Genomic DNA, 21054 nt, shown 5'->3' with positions numbered 1-21054 from the left:
ACCATAGCGAGTTCACTCCATAGCGATTCTTTTCTTCTCCGTATGTTGCTCGTGGAACGGCAAAGGCAGCAACAAAGGCGACGCCCAAAAAATTGTCGTCCGTCTCATCGAACCATGTTGTTCCTTTTTCAACTCTTTATAAAAATATATTGTATAACAAAGGTAATGAGAGGATCAGAAGGAAAGCAACCTGTGATATGAATAATGTTATTAGATGCAGAGACATGAAGAGGTAGAGTGTATTTCATTATCTGAAATGTTTGTTCCGACCAAAAAAATCATGTCCTCCACATAAATTGGACTCGTTTCCCCTCAACAAATAAATTCTTGGGCTAACAAAAACCTACCTAATGGAGAAGTCATTGGTGAAGTCACAAGGTCATCTACTTTTCATTATAAAACGATAAACCATAAAAAGATGGATTGTTTTGCGAAAGAATCTTTGGACCCATAAAAAGCGGGATTTGCGATTGTGGGTGTTGTGCGACTCGAACCGTGCAATGTTGTAGCTAACACATTAAGTATGCTGCCTGGGAGTGCGTTCATAAGAATGGAATTCAAAGGAATTGACGAGGGCGCACACAAGCGGTGGAGCATGTGGTTTAATACGATGCAAAGCGAAGAACCTTACCAGGACTTGACATGTCGTGAATCCTCTTGAAAGAGGTCTCTTCCCTGGGGAACACAGACATGGGTGGTGCACCCCCATATCCAAATAAAAAGCGGTTTAAGTAATACATTTTAATTAAAAAGAAGAATCAATGGATTCATGATTAAACCCCATACCTGGATAATTAGAATTAAAAATTGTCGTTATTGTCGCAAGCATATGAATCATCACGAAATAAGGAAATAGAAACATAGTGTGTTTGATCTTTCCGAACAACAGGAAGAATAAGAGTTGAACAGGTAAATAAATTTTTGGATGAGTTACGTAAACACCTAAAAGATATTGAACCTCAATTCCAAGAAATTATATCTTCTAGCAAGACAATCATCGAGCAAGCAAAAATCCTTTTGAAGGAAGCTATTCAAGAACAACTGGAACGGTTTTCCCTTCAGTAACAAATAAATTTTGCATGTCTACTCTATTCTATGTTTAGTTATCAAAGTCAGTATCTTTTTCTCTCCTGGTTCACAAAGGAAGGTTAACCGGTTTCGACGTCATGGATTCGCATCGTCCTCACGCCCTCGCCGATCGCCCAGAACCAGGCGAATCTGCGAATGGAAGAACAACAAGAAGCAACCCTGGGCTTAGAATTCGTGGGAGGCAGTGGCGGCGGACATTATCGAGCTAAGGCAAATGGGTGTTCGCCGCTCGCAAAGGCAGCAAGCGCAACGAGCAGGTACCAATCCGTTTCTTCTCATATGGCCTTCACTTTCTGGTCAATAATTTTGGGGACTATAATTATGATGGTCTGAATTTAATCCACTACTGAATTTAACCTATATGATATGCCAACTAAATTCGGTTTTAATCCACAGTAGTACTGAATTTGGCAGTCAATATGACTATATGAGTCTGATTACTGTGGATTAAAATTGCTGAATCCACAACGAGTCTGATTTCTTCTTCATGTATTGAATTTATTCCACAACGAGTTTGCTTATTTTGATGGTCAACTGCCAGATGGTGTTGTAAACTTGTAATATAGGGGATCTTTAAGAAAATAAAACCAATTGCTGGTTATTTTGGAACTGCCCTAGTCAGTACTCAACCAATTGTTGTATCTAATGAAGTCTGTGATGCAAACATTATACAATCTCATGTTATTGAACCTGAAGTGTCCAATGAAGAATATGATGCAAACATTTTACATGGTACTGGTCCTGAATATGAAGTTGCTAATGAGGGCTCTAATGCTAACATTTTACATCATCTAGTTGTTGAGAATCTGGAACTACTTTGGATCATTAGCTGCTTTTTAGAGTATATATAGCTTTATTTTTCTCAAGTTATGTTGATTTTCGTATTTCTTAAGTTAAGTCCCTGATAGTTTGAATTCCTGGATCCGTCACTGATTGACCAAATAGTTACTTTGGCATAAGAGGTTTCGGGAAATTCAAGTATGCTTCTGCGATGGTTTCTTCGTGAAATTGGAGAACAGTTTGTAGCCACCATCGTGATGATTAACCCTACCGTCAAATACCACAAGATGTGCAAAATTCCACAATCCTAGATCTGCTCTATTCAACATTCAACCTTTATATGCTGCCAAATAATCAATGAACCTAGAACAATCAAACCGATCAAAACATCTTCCATGTTTCATATAACCATGCCCGTCTTGCTAGTCATCTTACGCCTGGCAAGTTCATCTCATCTAGTCACCATATAAATCATAGTTCTAATCGCCGAGCATAAACTATATTGATTAATCTAGTGCGCTAAGATTTGTTCAGCATCCCATGTCGCCTGTCTTGCACTAGGTTATTATCAGGTTTAGGTGCAGGGTCGTTCTCCAACCTAATGCATCGTCATCCTCCCAGCTCAAATGCACTACGAAGCAAACTTTATAGTAGTCTCTGCTCTCATAATAAGTCCGACACATTAAGCTCCAGAAGCCACGACTTCTACTCTGTAGAAGTGCATGCTCTAGCTAATGCAACCAAAAGATCGATCTGATGGAAGAGACTAGACAGCACATTATACATCAACACCCCCTCTCACGTGTGGCTTTCTCAGGCCTAAACGTGGACCGAAAGTGGGCTGCAATTTAATTACGCCAGCCGGGTCTTGAACTCGAGACCTCTTGGCTCTGATACCATGTATGTTGTGAGAATTGCATGATGTATTGCTCTTCGTGCATAGGCACGTATATATGATGTACAAAGGTGGGCCACGGACCTCAACTATACAACGAAGTAGAAGGCAGGTCCAATACACAATATGCACATAACACATATACTCAACGTACTCAATGCAAACGCAGGCATTCAGCACGCCAAGTGTCTATGTTTGCATAAAAAAGGTTGCACATAAATAAATCATTTCTGTGCAGCAGAGATCTGATAAACAGGCGCTGCAAGCCAAAAACCCATGCTCTGTACCAGCAAAGAAAAACTGATCCAATCTCTGATGCAATTGAGTTAGAAGTTGCAACCAAAGGCTCACACGTGGAACAGGAGTAGCAAGGCACGATGATTCCATATGCACGTACATAGCCTAACGAGTCCACGGGGAAATGTCATAACAATTTGACAAGTCTTGGAGATTGTATTCTTCCTCTATATGTCGCTAGTGGACACCGCAAAGGCAACAATAATGCTGGCCTTCGAAAGCGAAGCGTCTCGTCGAATCATGTTGCTTGATTTTTTGTTTCTCTTTCTGAGAGATTTTTATACAGAAAATGAGGGGATGAGAACGAAAGCAACACTCACTATCTGACATGAGGAAAACAATGGGCCATGACACGACGTGCGGGACGGGGCCGTGAACGAACACATCTCTTCCTGCTGTGATATCACTTTGGCAGAAATCGCATGGACGTTGCACGAGAGAAACACCCAGAAGCGGGGGTGGTGTCGTTTTTACCCGAGCAATGCTACATCTACGTGTTTTATTTAGGTAATGTTATGCAAGGGCTAATTTGGAGGACTATCATTAGTCATGAGGAGAGCGCGGGCCCACCCTGAAAATCAAGAGGGGGGGGGGGAGGGGGTTGATTAGTGGAGAAGAAAGGTGCGTAAGGTCGTGGAATTCATATGTAGGTGTAGTGTTTTTGTTTTTACCCCATCGGGAGTGTATTTTGATGGAGTGATTTTGAATACATCCGGTTATATTTAAATTTATCAAACAAAACGAGACTTGCTATTTGCAACTTGCAAGAAAGAAAAAGAAATAACCAATTCAAGCGCTGTTGTCTTCCTCTTTTTTCTCATCGACCCACACCACAGACCAGTGTCACTAATAGCCCATTTTGGCCTACTCAAGCTGCCTCGTCCACCAAGCTGGCGTCACCCCAGGCAATCCTCAAAACCCCCATCCTCTAGCTCCCATCATCCTCGTCGTGCCTCGGTGCGCGTATTCTTCAGGAAAATCAACTGGTGTCGATTCTATTTTCGGGGAACTAACTTTTAACAAATACATAGGTAAATATCCAATAAGAACATACTTTCTAGAAATATATTATGTCGGTTGGTCCACTCATCCATCACTAGTAGTGCCAATGCCTTATGCCTCTTCCTGCGTCCCATCCCCCCTCCCCCCCGCGCGCGCGTCCATCTTTCTCTTTGCCTTGATTCTTAACCGTATCTTGTCATGGTTTTCTCATCTCGCATGCTTCTTATCTCTGATGACTTCTCACCAAATCTGCCGTTGCATTTCCCGACTCCCAATCTTGACCATTAGTTTGTCTTATTAGATTGGCATCGCCCATGAGATATGCTCACACACTTTCGCGATGCTCCGCCCCAAGTGCCAATTCAAACAACATCACATTGTATTGCAACTACAACTATTGGAAAATTCATTTAACACGAATGAGTCTAAGGATCCTTACTAAAAAGAATAGACCCGTGATGCCATTTTTTTATCCAATGTCGGTAAAGTCATGTTTTCAAATTTTCAAGAATACAAATTCAATTTCAAACAATTACAAAGCCACTCAATAAATAAAAATAATAATAAAAGTTTTGAAACTTCGCACAAAATCCCTGAATGCAAAATCTTAAATGGAAGTATGAGTCAAATCTCTAAACCATAATCTATGGGGGTTTGTGATAATACACTAACCATGCCCGTGCGTGACGGGGCAAAAATCACGACTCACGCATGAGTGCCGATTGAACACGCCCACGTACGGCGCCAACGGTGTGGGCTGGTGTCCACCAACTCAGACCCAGTTCTTTTGCCAGAATCTCGAGATTCTCCCAAAATCCGATTCCTATCCAGCTTCTCTTAGAATCCTTAAGCCTCATTTGTTTTACAATCTTGTTTAATTAGACCATAACTAGATAGGATTGTAAAACAAATGTGGCTCAATTTTTTTGGAAGAAGTTGGATAGGGGTCAGATTCTGAGAGAATCCCCAGATTCTGGCAAAAGAACTGGGCCTCAAACGGCCATCGAATTGCGTGGTGGGGGACGGACTCCGCGAGGCTAAATTTCGTGTTTTGACCCTTTTCTGAAACCTATTCGAGATTTGATCCTAGTTTGAATTTTTTTCGAGATCTGACCCTTTTGCTACCGTCAGAGACCATGGCGATAGGGTATAACAGCCTACCGCCAAGGTCCCTGGCGGTATGGTTGCATGACCTACCGCCAAAAACCTTCTAAGTATTGAACACAATGCGTGCTCATGCCTACCGTCAACCACCTTGACAATAAGGTTGTGCAGGCTACCGCCAGCCCGGTTGGCGGTAGCGATGTTTCCTACCGTCAAAGTCCCTGGCGGTAGGCTGTTAAACCCTACCGTCATGGACTCTGACGGTAGCAAAAGAGTCAGATCTCAATTTTTTTAAACTAGAGTCAAATCTTAAATAGGTTTTAAATTTCAAATAAGTTTTAGAAAAGGGTCAAAACACGAACCGCGACCGCCTCTCCCTCCTCTCCCTATCCGCGGCCGGTGCCGTAGCGCTTCCTCCTTCTCTCCCTCCCGTCCCAGGCTCCCAGCCGCCTATAAATTCCCCTCCCCCTCCCGTCTGCTATCCTCACATCTCGCCGGAAAATCTTCTCAACCGATCGAAGCGAAGGCCATCTCGTCCCCCTCCTCAAGGTATGCGGCCCTCCGACCGTTCCCTTTGCCTCCTCCTGTTCATAGATTATTGTTTGTAGTGCTCGATTGCTGTTAGTCGTCTGGAGTAGATCTGCTGCGTAGGCGCTATTATTGTCGGTCGATTGCTCCTGGTTCGGTTACTCGAGGTTGATTAGGCTCGGTTGTAGTTGAAATAGTTTTGGAATTCATATTCTGTGGCTAAATCTCTCTATTATGCGTGGATTTTCGAGTACATCTGCCGATTCCGATGGGTTTGCTGCCGTTTCGGTTCATCTATATCACTCTAGTTGCAGTTAGCTAATTCCCCTAGGTTTTTCATCTATATAGGAGTAGTATTATTGTGGACTTCTGATTTTGTGGCCCTCATATTGCACCCTTGCCTGATCTGTAAGGACTAAGGAGTATACCTGATAGCCATGTAGTTGTACGTCGATTTTCGTGTAACATGTTTGCTTCCACGAGGCTTAATGATTGAACTTCTGCTAAAATTTATCCCTTGTCTGTCAATCGATCAGCTACTTCTCTTCTACAGTTCAGGTTATTCTTAACCATCTATGTATTGTTTGATGCCCTTCAGTTTTCCTTATACTGTCCCTTACCCATGAGGCTAGAGATTGCGCTAGCTGATAGAACTGCTAATATATTTGTGACAGCGGGTCCTTCAAAAGTTATCACTGTCAATCATTTGATTAGCTTATTCTAGGGTTTTCTTAGTTACAATTCCATCCCTGTTGTATCATCTGGTTCCATGTATTGTTTGATCTACTACAGATTTCTCTGTACCGTTTCTAACTCTTCGGCGTGCTTTGTTGTTTACAGATGCAGATCTTTGTGAAGACCCTCACGGGCAAGACCATCACCCTTGAGGTCGAGTCCTTGGACACTATCGACAACGTCAAGGCTAAGATCCAGGACAAGGAGGGCATCCCTCCGGACCAGCAGCGTCTCATCTTCGCTGGCAAGCAGCTCGAGGATGGCCGCACCCTGGCTGACTACAACATCCAGAAGGAGTCCACCCTCCACCTGGTGCTCAAGCTCCGGGGTGGCATGCAAATCTTCGTGAAGACCCTCACCGGCAAGACCATCACCCTTGAGGTCGAGTCATCTGACACCATTGACAACGTCTAGGCGAAGATCCAGGACAAGGAGGGCATCCCCCCGGACCAGCAGCGTCTCATCTTCGCTGGCAAGCAGCTTGAGGATGGCCGCACCCTTGCTGACTACAACATCCAGAAGGAGTCCACCCTCCACCTGGTGCTAAGGCTCCAGGGTGGCATGCAAATCTTTGTGAAGACCCTCACGGGCAAGACCATCACTCTGGAGGTTGAGTCTTCGGACACGATCGACAATGTGAAGGCGAAGATCCAGGACAAGGAGGGCATCCCACCAGACCAGCAGCGCCTCATCTTTGCTGGTAAGCAGCTTGAGGATGGCCGCACCCTGGCTGATTATAACATCCAGAAGGAGTCCACCCTTCATTTGGTGCTCCGGCTCCGTGGTGGCCAGTAAGCTCCTGGCAATGGTGCTTCTGTTTCTGGGTTCGCAAGCCTTGGTTCCTTCGTTGTAGTTGTCCGGTGTCTCATCTGGGTCTGTTGATGGTGTCTTTGTTTCTACAGAACTGTGATGCACTGTTATCGGTTGGATCTGAAACTTCTGTCGTACGGCAGGTTATGAATAAGTGAGCCCTGAATTTGGTCTATAATTCTGTTGTTCTTGCCTGGTGTTGAAGTGCGGCTTCTTCTGATGCATTTGATGTGCTTTTCTCTCATGTTTTCTTCTCGCTGTGGTGGAAGAACTTAGTTCTATGCTGTAGCATCTGCGTATGCCCGTTTGCAGTACTTGTGTTTTCCCTAAACGTGTCAAAAATCAGTTCAAATGGTAGGTCCTGTAGTATTGTTGAAACTAGCTAAACGGTAAATCCTCCATAATCAGTCCTTGATGCAGCACTTTAACTCTCTTGGATCATGCGAGCACTCTAGAATCAAAATTTAATGAAAACACAATCCTGAAAATTGATAATAGTACTTCCTTTCGGTCCAAATCTATTTCGGACAATGTTCTTTGCATCTTGAGCTATCATTTGTTCAATTTGGTCGATCTGATACTTAGTTAACTCATTCATCTTGATGTTCCAATTGATACCTACTCCCTCCGTTTCAATAAAGTTCGGTCATCTATTTTAAAACGGAGGGAGTAATCGATAACGAAGCTGAATGGCTTTTTTCGGTCCAATTTCATCCATTTTTGTTGAGGCAATTTTGTATGTCTTTTCACAAGTGCAGGAACTTCTGTCAAATCTATCCCAATCTTAGTACGTATTACGCAATAGAATATCCATGATAAATGTGAGATTTGATGGCATGCAATTTTTCAGAGCATGGACCACGTATTAGGTGCAGAGAGTTAATCGTGTTGAATGTCCAAATTAATAATACTAGTTAAAATTACAACATGCAATAACTAGGTACTCCCTCCGTTTCTTTTTAGTTTGCATATAAGGTTTGGTCAAAGTCAAGCTTGATAAAATTTGATCAACTTTATATTAAAAAATATCAAAATTCACAATATGAAATCAATATTTTCAGATGCACCATGAAATGTATTTTCATATTATATAGTTTTAGTATTGTATATGTTCATATTTTTTTAGTACTCCCTCCGGTCCTTTTTACTCTGCATATTAGAATTCTCTGAAGTCAAACTTCACAAAGTTTGACCATATTTACATGAAAAAATATCAACATCTGCCATGCTAAAGTTATACAATATGAAACTTTAAGTCATGACACATCTATTGATATTGATTTCAGATTGTGAATGTTGGTACTTTTTTCAATAAAGTTGGTCAAACTTTACGAGGCTTGACTTCAGTCAAATCTTATATGCGAACTAAAAAGGACCGAGGGAGTATAAATTTGGTCAAATTTTGTGTAGTTTGATTTTGACCAAAACTTATATGCACAGTAAAAAGAAACAGAGGGAGTAGTAACATCACACATATCTAGGTTAAATAGATGATGTGGCATGCAATAAATGAACAAAGGGACGAAAGTGATAACATAGCTAGTTACTATTAGTATGAGTAACATCACACATATCAAGGCAAGATGTGTCTATAGCGTAATAAATAAAGTGTTCCATGTTACGACACATATGTTACTACCCATTGTGGCTTAGTAGTAACATAGACTAGTAACATGTGCACGTTACTAGTCTATATTACTACCCATTGTGGAACGCCAGTACATGCTGCTACCTTAGAAGAAAATCCAGGGATTGACGTCACTGATTCACTGGTCGATATCGATGATGTCAGTCATATCCCTCGATGGATGCGTTGCATTGAAGACTATGCTCCTCCACACCTCATGGTTGCATAGTTGCTATCGAATGTGGATGATCTCTTAGTAGCCTCTGACATAGTAGTTACAAGAGACATAGCATCAACATGTGTTGTGTTTGGGAACATTCTATGACATATTCTTTCTCTCTCTTCCAATTTTATCAGATTTGTAACAATTTGATTATATGCATGTTTAGTTTCTCCAGAGGTTGTGTGTAATGAAGCTACCTTTTGTTTTCTAAAAAGTGATACATGTATGAGCTACTTGATTTTGATCCCATAATACCAACTGGCCCATCGATCGAAAAGCCCCAAAAAAGTTACTTTATCTCTTGAAAAAAGTATAAATTGTTACTAAATTTCAAGAAATCAGCCTACTAGCAAAAAAAGCAATGCCCGATAGACGAATATTTGTCAAGAAGTATCAGGTATTCCGAGGCGTAGAGTGCTCCCGGTACCTCCCAAATGTTAAACAAAAACTCAGTCTAAACATAATCTATATATTAATCTTGTTGCAAATATTCAAATCTAATTTTAAAATACAGATATAGAATTAAATAAGGACAAATCTAGTTGTGGAAAGTAGTATACCCAATTTGCACTCTGAAGTTGGCTCATCAACAATGTTAATTTTGGATTTGTCTTCTTTTCGAACTTTCGAGCTACAAATATTTTGGATTTGAAATTTGTAGTATAATTGATCTGTGTAGTAGAAGTGTATCAATTATTTTGTGAAGTTCAATAAAAAAATTAGAAATGCAAAAATTCTATGGTAATTCTGGGATTACTCCATGTCGAGGAGCATTGGATACTTTCTCAATTATTCCCGCCCATGGTTCTTATTACTTTGTTTCTATATGCATGCATTGTATTTACACCGATGCAATATTAGAGTTTGAAACATACAGGGTTCTTATTCGTTTCCGTATGCATTGTATTTAGGCTGATACAATATCAAATTGTGAAGCACATCCAGCAGGAAAGCATACCATGTCTACCTTGTCCTTCCGTGCTAATAAATAAACATACACGATTGCATTCTTACCTTCTATTTCCCCGAGTGTCCTTTATAAGTCTCCCATCCTTTCAGTTCCTCCATCTTTCAGTCACATGAAGTGTTACTTAATTTAGTTCTTCCAACATGCACCAACAAATATCTTGCACATGGTACCATGCCATTTCTTAATGAACATGCATATATATAACCGCCAAATAGTAGTTATTCTTTGAAGGACTTCGTGCCACTAGAGAAGAGACATGTGGTTGAACTTAACCTATGGCTAGTTGAGTCGGCATGAGAGGTATAGGGACGTGCAAATGCACATCAACTGTGGAGAGTTTAAGTTGGATATAATTCGACCCTCTTGCCACTGTTAGCATGATCGACACGTCACTACAACAAAGTATAGACTGGCAGCATCAGGCTTGCTTGATTCGAAACCCTTGGGATCCACGGTCCCATCCAGGAAGTGCTCACCTTGAAGTTGCAGGCTATGTGAAGTTAGTCCCGAGCAACATGTATGTAAGAACTAAGAACAATGTGAAATGAAATATATATTCATTCATACCGATTTTAGTTTTCTCCAAGAATAAGATTTTTAAAAAAAATAAACAAGTCCTTATACTGGTTAATCTATTTTAAATGTGTCACATTTTTAGTCCATCTAGGTACAAAACCATTAACTATATTCATCATTGCCTTCCACAAAAGAAATAAAAGTTACTACCATAGAAAATCCACATGGTTGTAGAGCATCTATCTTGTGGGATTTTTTTTGTTGCTAAAACAAGGTTTCTATGCACTACACACGCGGAAAAAAAATCTGCACAGTACTACAATGTCAAAATTAAATGTAGCGCATATATGTAAATTATATAGACTAAATTACTCTTAATAGTACTTTGTTGTAGATCATTATTGCTACAGTAAGTTACAATAACCAATTTCATTATATTTAAACTAATTTTTTAAAATAGGATATTTTTTATAATTTTAGTGCATTGACATAATAAGACCGGGGGAGAAGGTGGGGAAAAACACCGATGGTGTCATTCTCCTATGTGTAGTGTTGTCATTACATATTTATAAGAGAACTTTGTTAAATCTTAACAAGTTTGTAAGAAATCATTGGTGTCATTTGACGCCAACGATTGCATGCTTCCTCTGCCCTTGATAAGATGGAGTTATTTTCTTCTACCAAGAATCACAAATGTGGCTGTGTGCTTAGATGCACATGAAGAGATATGAAGTCTTTAGTTATATACCAATACTAGACAACTGTCCGTGCATTGCAACATGATATAAATATTCTACTTCCTCCGTTCCTTAATATAAGTCTTTTTAGACATTTTAATAACAACTAGAATGTTTTAGAGTGGACATTCACTCATTTTGCTCCGTATATATGTAGTCCCAATTAGAATATCTAAAAAGACTTATATTTAGGAACAGAGGGAGTAGTATATTAGCTTGTGATTTATTTGTCTCTATTAATATGATTGTGTAAATACGCTCACAAAAAATATGATTGTGTAAATAAATACTTATCAAATGCTGCATATGATTTATCTACCTAAATAAACTTTAGGATGTTATTTGGTAATCATTTATCTGATAAAAATTTATTGGCTTATCAAAGAAAACATAATTTTACTTGATAAGTCAACAAAAGGTGGGACAGTTTAAACAGTTTGAAAATAAAACCAGTGAAAACCCCACAGATAGTAGGAGAGAGAGAAAAACAAAACAGAGAAAAAAGTATTAGAGAGGAAGTCACAATTGACAAAATTCATGTTACGCACACCATAAGATAAATGTTTCTTCACTTATTTTGTGTAACCTAGTGCAACACCGATGTAACACCATGTGCCTAGTCACGACTTTTTTCTTTTTGCGATGAGTGCCTAGTCACGACTTCAATCGTGTGCATTCGCTAGCTATAAAAAATTGTATGTCGTTCCACCTTGTAATTGATTCTGCTTAAAAAACCTTATTGTAATTAATTACGTATGTGAACCAATCTGTGATTAGGATAGTTAGGTGGAGAGAGGTATCCCCTGCCCACCAGGGTTCATAAGGATAAGTATATGCGCGTTTATACAAGCACTTGCGTCTGCACTGTGTTAGAAAAAATAATTAATTACTTCTAGTACAAAATATTACTCACCTCGCCTTTATTTATAAACTAGTGCGCTCTTTCCGAGAACATCTGGGTAGCACATCGTCTTCGGAGGATCCACACATGGCACAGAAGAGTTTTGTTGGGTCCTCTCCTCACGCTCAATCCAGATGAATATATCTTTGCACACCAAGTGCTATCTACTACTACCATGTTGTGAATTCCAGTTTGGTGATTTGGTTCCGGGTAGCATCCTCATAGTCTAAGAGCAATTCCAATGGAAAAACCCATTTTATCCGTTTGAGTCATCCGGACAGGAAACTTGACCCAACGGGGCGACCCAAACGGACGTCCGTGTCCGCCTGCTGTCCGTCCCCGATCCAAATCTGACCCAAATCTGGGAACAAATGGGTATGAAGCGGACGCTCTCGTCCACCGCTGTCGCCTGCTCGTGTCTGCCCTGGTCCCATATGTCAGCGACTGCAACGCCCGCAGCAAGGCCACCGGTGCTAGTCTCCACCACGCGCTCGGCCGCTCCTCCGCACCGCAGCAAGGCCACCGGCGCAGGTCGCCGACGCGTGCTCGGCCGCTCCTCCGCGCCGCAGCGAGGCCGTCGGCACAGATCGCCGACGCGCGCTCGGCCGCTCCTCCGTGCCGCCGCGAGGCCATCGGAGCAGGTCGCCACGGCGCGCTCGGCCGCTCCTCCACGCCCCAGCGAGGCCACCGACGCAGGGCTCCTCCGCGCGCTCCTGCTGGGGCTTGAGGCCCAGACGGCGGCGCGAGCAGAGGTTGGCTGCAGCAGAGGCGCGAGTAGAGAAAAATCTTGCGGGGGAGGGGATCCGCAAGGAGGAGAGGAGGGGCGGCGCGAGGGAGAGAGAAGGGGGCGGGCGGCGCGAGGGAGAGAGGAGGGGGACGGGCGGTGCGAAGAGTTTGGGTCGACATGCGTTGGATACAAGGCTTGTCCGCCCCATGTCCACTAGGCGGACAGGTGACCCAAACAGACACGAAACGGATAAAATCGGTGTCCGTTTGGGTCCTTACGTTGGAGTTGCTCTAATACCAGAATGGTGACTTAAACAAGAATATGCAGTGTATGAACATGACGACCGATCGATGAGGAGATCGAGCTTAACTCCTTTTGAGAGATCATGGCCTAGAACTCAACTTGACATGAGATGCATCAGGACAAGCACAAGTGCTATGACGGCGCCAGCCGGGAGAATCAAACAATATTCCGATACTTGTCCTCTGTCAATCAGTGGCTGTTTTCCTCCTTGGCTACTCTCCGTCCCTGTGCATTAGGTGCGTAATGAAAATCAGACACTCCTTGAGTACAAGTTCCCTAAGTCATTAGATGGATTAATCTCGTAATTAACTTCCCTATCCTCTGCCCCCCTTGAAAAATGTTGGACCAGTGCACGCGTGTAATGCAGTTACTCCAGTGTGATCGCATCTGCATGTCCACTAGTCTCCACTCCACCCATGCATGCATCATGCAGAGGATCACATCGTTAAAACCGGGATTTAATAGCTAGAGCATCTACATGGTTTATATGAAGATCAAGTTGAAGCCTATTCAGTTCGTTAAACAATATTGTATGGCATCAGTATGTACGAATTTTTGAATATGATGTCAAAAGTTAACCAAGTACTCCTACATGGCAACGGGTATGTGAGACCCGCGCGCACTTCACCGTGTCGATAACGTAAGGATTAGACGAAGGTGATTAGTTCCCGGCTCCACGGATAGGAAGCAAACAGGGCTGGATCGATAGCTTGACTGTTGCACATGCTGGCTTGATCTTGCAGCCGACCAAAGGTGTACACCTACACAGCGAGCCTTTTCTTTAGAACATCTCCGACAGGCACGCTTCGTCTCGGCACGGTATAATTCTTTTACAACATCAAAATAGTCTTTTTACGTGCGGGAGCGACGAAGAGGTTTTTCAGATGTATAAAAATACGGCGCCCAATCCGATGGCCCCACTTGCAGCAGCCCACATGCATAATCTGGCACCCCAAATTTGCAGCACACCAGCCCGCGCACACACCCATGCACTAATTTTTTTATGCATGCTCTATTTTACAACATATGTAGGGGCGCTGTTTTTTGTCTCCAACGCACAGGAAACAATGACTTTTAACGCGTGAGGTATTTTCTTAGGCGCCTGTTGGAGATGCTTTTACAACTTACATACACAACGTAGTGCAACAGGTAGCAAGGCAGGCGGTAACTTGCTACGACGCATTCTGCCTTAATTGCTTAGTGTGGAAGTATACCATATCATATAGGTTCGTATACGTGGACGTATATATGACTACCAACTTGGGCTCGGTTGATATTTGGAAATTAGCCTGTTTATAATTTATGAGAGGGCGGTGTAATGTAGGTGAACCTAGATAAAAAGAATTTTATGAGAGGGCGGTGTAATGTAGGTGAACCTAGATAAATTTTACTGCATTTTCTATATTTATTAGATATAATGCGGTGGTGGGTGGATTTGGATGGAAGACCCATCGAGAGACTATAGTAGGTCGGGGTTATAGATGTTGAAGAACCATCATGGCCCTCTGGACCTAGAAAGACAGTCGGGTCTAGTTACGCAATCGCATAGGACGAGGTGATGGTGCAAGAGACAACGATCATCGTCAGGGTCGACGGGGCTCTTTGACACAACAATAGCAACTATGATAACTATATTGTAATTCTTTGCCAATAGTTGCACGGTATTATTCCGTGTAATGGAAGATGAATCATAGCTTCTTTTGCAATGAAACACGGCCCGGGGTTCTTTGAATTACTTCTATTAACTATACCTCTTTAGAAAATATGGACTGGCCAGAACAATCTAGACCATTATAGACCGATGAGTGGATGAAACTTTAGTTTGACCAAGAAAAGTAGCATATGAAACATCCACTTGTCTCTCTGCCTCAGAGGCTCTTGTAATGGTACTATTCAGTGTTGAACCTTTATATGCGGCTAACTCACTAATCAATCTAGAACTACCGGAACAGTCTTCCGAGTTCTAGACCATCTGCCTGTGTCAAAAACGCTCCGTAAAAACGCTCTTGCAAGTTCATCTCACCTAGTCACCATACAAACTACTCCAGTGTCAAAAACGCTCTTATATTATGAGACGGAGAAAGTATTAATAAATCTTGTTCAAAGATTATGCAGGGTCATTTTCCAACCTAGTGCAATGTCACTGTGCCGCTGATTAATCAATCTTAACACAAACGAGCTCTAGGATCGATCGGATATATCCTACCAAGTCCAAGACGCACGACAAAGCCAACTTCAACCCGCTGCCCTCATGATAAGTTATACATTGAGCTTCAGAAACCACGATTACTTTACCGCACTCAGCACGCCAAGTTGCACATCAACAAAGAGACCCGCTTCGGTACAACTCCCTCACAAAACGTATAAAGGGTTAACTCTTTGGTTTTTCTTTCCCTTTTTTATGCATGGTTTTCGCTCTGGATTTTGTTGTTCCTTTTTTGTTCATAAAATAGAAATATTAGTATTTTAAAAAATTGTACAGAAATTTTAAAAAATGTTCATATCTTTCAAACTTGCTCAGAATGTCAGAACACGAACATTATTTGAAAAGAGCGGACAAGATTTTGAACGCGGACAGTTTTTAAAAACAGTAAAAAATGAATTCCACAAAAAAATCAGGAAAATACTAACATAATTTGAATGCTGAAATTTTTGAATATATGAGAAACAGAAAAAATAAATAGACAAGAACGAAAAGTCAAAGAATACGAAAAAGGAAAAAAGAATCAGAAAAAATAAAACAGGAGAGAATATAAAAAGAAAAAAAGAAAAAGAAAAAGAAAAAATGCGGTTCACGACCTTCGAGAAGGTTCCCAAAACCGGGATAATGGCTGGGAAGCCGATGTTCCCAAAACAGGGAACGCTTTTTTGCAGCCTTTTTTTAGTGATTTTCTTTTGATTTTTGTGAAATTTCTCTGATCCATCAAATAATTAAAAAAATGATGAACCTTTTTCAAATCCGCGAGCTCTTGGGCCGGTCCTACCATGGGTATTGCCCATCGGCTTGGAAAAGAAGGGACCATTTCAAGAATCTATGCCAATATAAAAAGACCCAAAGAGGCAGATCCAACTGATCTCGGACATCGAACCAAGTCAATCCAACAATCTAGACTGCTCCAATGGCGAGCGTTAAACGTGTTTAACGTGCAATTAATAGCATGCTAAATATTACACTAATCACAAGATTAACACACAGATAATAGCATACCTAATATCCGTGTGCAATTAATATATTGCCTAAATATTAACGTGCATTGCACGTGCGCATTTACTAGTGTTAAAAAAACACCATGTTCAAGTCCGGATAGGCCAGAAAACTCCGTTTAAGAGCACGTTGTTTCTCCACATCCGTCAAATGACCCTAATTTTTTTTAGGGAAAAGCTCTCCTTCACCCGACCAATCACTCGCGCCGCGTCCGCCGGCTACGCGTCCCTCGGATCATCTGTTGATAGGACGGATGTCAGCCTCCTCGCTTCTGCGTGACGCGCGTGCGTTTCTGAAACAGAGTCATTGTTCCAGTATAGTTATTCTTGCAACTGACCATCTCTTCTATCGACTCTATCAACTGACCAGCTCTATCGACTGAGAGGGCTAGGGTACGCGGCTGGATTCGAGAGAGGAGGGCGGCGGTGTGGGGCGGCGCAGGGCGTCGGGCGGTTGCGGGCGGTGCGGGGTGTTGGGCGGCGGGGGCGGCGGCACAAGGCGTTGGGCGGCGGCGCATATCCTCCGCGGTGGCGACGACGACGGGTTCGGCGGTGGCTGACAGGTATGGATCAGGCAACCCTCCCCCTCCCCCCGAACAAGATGCTCCCATCTCGTCGGCTCCACCCAGGCTGCTGTTCGTCCCGCCCACCGCGTAATGCATTTCCGCCGCGATCTATTACTGCTCGTTGTCGGGCCCCAAAGATTGTTCCCTGTTCGATTGCTTGAGCATGCATTTTTCCCGAAGGAACGAAACGGCGTCAGAACTCAGAATTGTAGAACACATGTATGGTTTTGCATTGGATATGTGTGTTTTGGGTTGCTGAAATGTTAGTTCAGTTATTTGCTGCTACAAATTAGCAGACGTGCTCTCACCTAGTTTGGAGTTTTTTCTTAGAATCCATATATGTCTATCTATATGTTTGGAGGCAAAAGTAGGTGTTCATTTTTGTTGTCATTGCGTCGGAGGTGGCGAAACTTCTAAGGTTATGAACTTCCTGTCGCCTGCATCATCTGTATCTGGCGTTGCAGCTTCTCTTTTGGCTGCCTGCATTGTGTAGAAAACTAGTTAGATAATGCAGCTGACCAACAAGCCAGCTGGCGAACTACATTCAGTTTATAAGACCTCTCAAGCTTAAATTCAGACAACCCTTTCAAGCTGGACTGAAACTTCTAAAACAGAATTCAGAGCCACCAACTTGTTGCAGAATTGAGACAATCCTTTTGAAGCTTAAATTCAGTTAACACTAACAGCGGAACAAAAAGCGTCTAAAACAGAATTCAGAGCCTGATCAACTAGTCGTAGAAACCACTACATTTTCGCGAAATGCATGATCAACAGCCCTTCGTTGGACTGAAACTCAAGCAGTCAACTCGCATAGTTGTGAAAACTCATAGGTGTGTTTCTGAATTTTTGGAGCGTGCAGTTTCTATACGATCCCCTTGTTTCATTTTTTTTTTCTGAAGCTACTGTTCCGATACTCATGCAGTTATCCAGTTTGTTTTTTTAGAGAAACATATATGTAATTTTTTTTAGTTCAAAGCTTCTGTAGCTCATGCAGTTATCCAGTTTGTAGTTTCAGAGAAACATATATGTAATTTCAGAAACAATAGCTATATTTCAGAGAAACTTACCTTTCTGAAACTAGTTAGTAGGCTATGTCTGTAGCTTATGTTTGTGAAACTACAGGAATGTTTGTACTGCTAGCTTATAGCACAGGGAACTCAGTTTTTGCTTCTGAAACTACATATATCTTTTCTTTGAAATTTTAGCTACTTATCCAATACTTTTCCATTAATTTTTAGCTCATGTTTATCTGAAATTAGTTGGATTAGCTAATGTTTTTTTCAAACCTTGTTTTGCAGCATGCCTATCTTCCAAACTCGTTGGTCGGCAAAGCGGCTGCGCGAAATAGCCAATGCCTATCTCAAGTGAATGGAGGCGTTTTGGAGTTTTAGAAAATATCTCCACAAATGGCAGGAATCCAACTGATAATTTTATATACTTATGAAAAGTTGAAGTCATAAAGGTTATTTCCCTTCCTCTAACCATTATCTACCATCTAGCTGGTCGCCCCAATTATTTTGACAAGCTTTATTATTCGAGAGGTCGCTAGATCGAGCCCTAAGAAGTGCGAATAAAACGCATACTTTTTTCTTGGGAGGTCCAGAATGGCGGGCCGACGGTCTGGTCTTGCACATCGTTCTAGTATGTTCTTAAAAACTTTCTGCTGTTTTTGTCACCAAAGGCAATTGTAGTGGAGTGGCAAAGCTGTGTTATCCAGAGGATAAGGTGATGAGTTTGATTCCTGGTGTGAACATACTCCTTTTTTGAGGAATTTTACGTCTGCCTTTCAATAGCAAGCGGCCTAGCGCCTGCTAGGCCGGCCCAGTTGTGCGCCAGGTAACGAAGGTCTCGGTGTACTTTCATTGTCTAACAAAAACATCATACTTTCAAAAAAGACCATCATGCCCATCGTTATGAAGAGGTATGGGATAATCACAACCGTTGATGTGTTTAGGGGGTTGTACCGAAACGGTGGAACATACTCCTTTTTTGAGGAATTTTACGTCTGCCTTTCAATAGCAAGCGACCTAGCACCTGCTGGGCCGGCCCGCGCCGGGTAATGAAGGTCTCGCCGCCGTCTCGGTCTACTTTTATTGTCTAACAAAAACATCGTACTTTTAAAAAAGACCATCATGCCCATCGTTATGAAGGAGTATGGGATAATTACAACCGTTGATGTGTTTAGGGGGATTGTACCGAAGTGGTGGAACAAATCTTTTCGTTGCAATAGAGAGATACGATAAACATGTGCTACAAGTAAAAGGCCATGCTCTTCCCCACCCAAAAAGAATAGGTAAAATGCCCTATTCTGAATTTTGATGCAGTTGACACTACTAGGAAAAGGCCTACTAATGGCGCACCTAATTTGGCCATTAATGGCGCATTAGTGGTGCGCCATTAGTATATTTTACTAATGGCGCACCATAGGTGCACCATTAGTATCTGGTATACTAATGGCGCACCTCAGATGCGCCATTAGTATATACAACAGTGCGCCATTAGTATGCCTCCCAGGGGGCCATGTATACCCAGGTGCTTTGGCATACTAATGGCGCACAACAACAAGATGCGCCATTAGTAACTTCGGCATACTAATGGCGCACTGTTTAATGATGCGCCATTAGTATCCTTTGACATATTAATGGCGCACTGTGATGTGATGCGCCATTAGTATGAATATTAGGTTTTTTTTATTTTTTTATTTTCTGTTTTTTGCACAGGTTACAAAATGTATAATTAGACAAAATATAGACAGCACATATCAACAACAGATTCATCGAATACAATAGAAGATTAGTCTCTGAATACAATTCATCATATTAGTCTCCGAATACAATTCATCATATTAGTCTCCGAATTGAAAAGACCGAAGAAAGATAGAACATTATATTACAAGTCTCGAGACCGCGAGTAGTGAGTTTGTCTTCACATTACAAGTCGATATCGATCATCTAAACTACCATCACATAGAAGAGAGCTGCGGTCATCACGATGAGCATCATCACGATGAAACTTGTCTTCATCCGGTTCCTCCAGCGCTCCCTCCCCTCTCCCGCTAGATAGCGGGCGTATCTAGATTCGGCCTCGGCCCTAGTGGTGTACCCTTTATAACTGTTACCGCTGAATCGGTGAACCTGTCTCCGACACTCCTCCCAGTCGTCGTAGACTCCGGGAACCTTACCCTTGTACACGACATACGACGGCATCGCTATGCAGTAGCCAAACGAAACGTTAGTACCAATTCACAGACAATACATAAGCAATATATAAGTATGCAACAGAACGATCGGAAGAGAAAAGCAAGACATTAATAGCATTGATTACATCTAAGTTGAACGACTCTCGAAACCAAAGAGACATACTACAAGTTCATTAAAGTTTAATTACAACATGAGTCAATCGATGTTTCAGAACTAGACACAGCATCACTGCTTTCGACTCGACTCAAGGGACCGGAGCGTGGATGAAGCCGCCGTCTATCGTGGGGGTCATGAAATAACGGTCGTTGTTAGCCTGCATTTGTAGCATTGTGTCGATGTCACTGTTGGACGGTTGATTTCTGAGGTAGAACTGCCACGAGGTACGAAGGACATCTTGATAGATGATTTCCGCAAACTCCGACTGGATGCAAAAGAATTCTTGTCTGATGTCCGCGTCCTGGATTGCCGACACGCTCGCGGCCCAATCTTTGAGTTTACTCGGTAGCAGAAGTTGATGATGGTCCCGTACGATCGCCCGCATGTGATGGATGGCGTAGTAGGCACCCTTCTGACCGCCAGGCGGCTGCTTGACGCAGCAGAACGTCGTATTGTGGGAGAACACATGCTTGCCGTACTTACGAATATGCCTGGTGAAGGTGCCTCCAGATTTGGCGAGCCGGGGAGAACATCATCAAGAACCTTCTTGACATTTGTGTAGTCTACGTTCGAATGACGGTCCGGGTCGAAATACGTGGCCATGGAATATTTGGGGCTTAGGAGGATGAGTGTGCAATGTGTGTCACTGCAGAAAACACGGAATGTTAAAAGAAAAACAATCGA

At 42.2% G+C, this 21054-nt stretch overlaps 1 pseudogene; it reads left to right on the top strand.

Annotated features, from left to right (window-relative positions):
• The first annotated feature begins 5598 nt into the window (after window positions 1-5598).
• LOC119330398 lies at window positions 5599-7415 on the top strand (annotated as a pseudogene).
• The last annotated feature ends 13639 nt before the right edge of the window (window positions 7416-21054 follow it).

Source organism: Triticum dicoccoides, chromosome 7A (genome assembly GCF_002162155.2).
Source record: "Triticum dicoccoides isolate Atlit2015 ecotype Zavitan chromosome 7A, WEW_v2.0, whole genome shotgun sequence".
Lineage (NCBI taxonomy): Eukaryota > Viridiplantae > Streptophyta > Magnoliopsida > Poales > Poaceae > Triticum > Triticum dicoccoides.
This window is presented reverse-complemented; position numbering and strand designations above follow the sequence as displayed.